Raw genomic sequence first — 1872 nt, 5'->3', positions numbered from 1 at the left:
ATGTATTGTAAGCGATGTAAGGCTTCTGTACCATTTATGTATGTCTGTGCGTATCAGCTACTGATCCAGGGACTGATACGGTAAGCACAGTGGATTCCCGAAAAGGGGGTCCGACAACCCAGAACTTCCGGGTTGGCAAACCCAGAACTTCCGGGTTGCCCCTGGCAGACAGGTCAACTTGTGCATGTCCAGACGGGTACCCGGAGACTCCGAGTATAGTCCCGGAAACTCCGGACAAAGGTTCGGACATCCGATCCATAGTCCGGATATTCCGGACTGTAGACCGGACTCTCCAGGTTTTGGCTGTGAAACTCTCAGAGACTATGCTTTGAAGTGGTTTGTGTGGCTCTCTCAACTTATATAGGTTACTTGAGCACTGAGACTAAGCCAAAAACCATTGTGATGCATTTCTCTTGATAGTACAACATACCTATACTCAAGATCAAGGATAAATTACATTTCAACCACTTGAGCTTCTCTTTTGTATCTCATGTCGTGCCTTTGATCATTCACAATCTGAGGAGTGCATTCACCTCTATCTCTTTTTCTTGAGCACATCTTCCTTGAGCTAGTGACTTGAACATTCATCTATGAATGAAACCCATTTCTAGTTCAAGTTACCATCTTCATAAAAGATTGATACTTGCCAATATGAACACCATACATGACCAAGATTCTTCAAGTTGAATCCCAAGAAAATTTCTTCACCCTAGCATTGGTTCCTCGGCACAACCCAATTTCCCTTCTCCAAGCTTAGTCCCTCGAAATGCTTTCCCGAATTCCAACTCTTCATCCTTGCGTCACATAGAGCTCCATAGAGATTTGTATCACAATTAAATCATCAATGAAAGTCATTCTTCATAATTCTTTTTAATTTATATCTTCTATTGATAGATTGTCCATTTCTTCACAAGAAATTCACTTCTAGTGCTATGACCTTGTCAACAAGCTTCATTTGGATATGAGAGTAAAATTGTTGTCAATAACACATGTCTCAATCCACACAATAACCGTTGCTTGTCAATATCATCTCATTTGATTATGGCATAGCACACATCTTGTTCTATGAGCCTTTTGTCTTACACATTAACTCATGTCTTCACATATATGACTTATATGATGATTAATCCCTGCTCATACACTAAATGAGATGATTAGTTCTTTAATTGTGATGTCATTCAATCCACCAAAATCCACTAGGGGGCTAGATGCACTTTCACTATTGCAGATGCATATTCATGCTTCATAATTAAGAAACTTCGCAGAGGAAAAAAACTATAAGAACCATACACAAGCAAATATTATTGAACAAGAAAGTATACCCTGACTCAATTATGTCATCTGCACAGCCATTGTCCTTAGCATATTCAGTGCCTTTGCCTTAGAACAGCTTCTTTGCAGTTCTTTTTGGATGACGATGACCATGTCCTAGCTGCAGGTTGTAAAATTATGTAGCTGTAAGGCTGGTGTTTGGTGGAGTAGGTAAAAAATTGAACTGAACCTTTGTTATACTGAGGCCTACCTCATCTTTTAAGCACTTCTCTATGTTTTGCTTGCAGATGAACCATGTACATCTATGATGGTAGTATTCACATCCATACTGATGTTATGCAGAAATAGGCCAACTTTCCATCTACAAAGCTAGATTTACCTAACCACCAAAAGAAAATTATCTAAGTAACTGACTTTTCATATTCTATGCATAAAGTGATAGTACAGGAATACAACATATAAGAAAATTTCGGGTTCAGTACATCAGTAATGTGGTTTATCAATTCGAGTCATAAATTACTAATCATATTTGGGTTAATGAAACCTGTCTCCAACGACGGATTGCCTTCTGAATGGTGATGTGTTTTGTTGAAACATGTC

At 38.9% G+C, this 1872-nt stretch overlaps 1 long non-coding RNA gene across 1 annotated transcript; it reads right to left on the bottom strand.

Moving 5' to 3' along the window:
• Positions 1-383: 383 nt before the first annotated feature.
• LOC120686479 lies at positions 384-1653 on the bottom strand. The gene is made up of 2 exons (XR_005680205.1): positions 1523-1653; positions 384-1432 (listed from the first exon to the last, which is right to left on the bottom strand). It is a non-coding gene; the product is annotated as an uncharacterized LOC120686479 (long non-coding RNA).
• Positions 1654-1872: the final 219 nt, after the last annotated feature.

The sequence above is a fragment of the Panicum virgatum genome, chromosome 8N (assembly GCF_016808335.1).
Source record: "Panicum virgatum strain AP13 chromosome 8N, P.virgatum_v5, whole genome shotgun sequence".
Classification (NCBI taxonomy): domain Eukaryota; kingdom Viridiplantae; phylum Streptophyta; class Magnoliopsida; order Poales; family Poaceae; genus Panicum; species Panicum virgatum.
The sequence above is the reverse complement of the archived record's forward strand: the minus strand, read 5'-3'. Positions and strand labels throughout refer to the sequence as shown.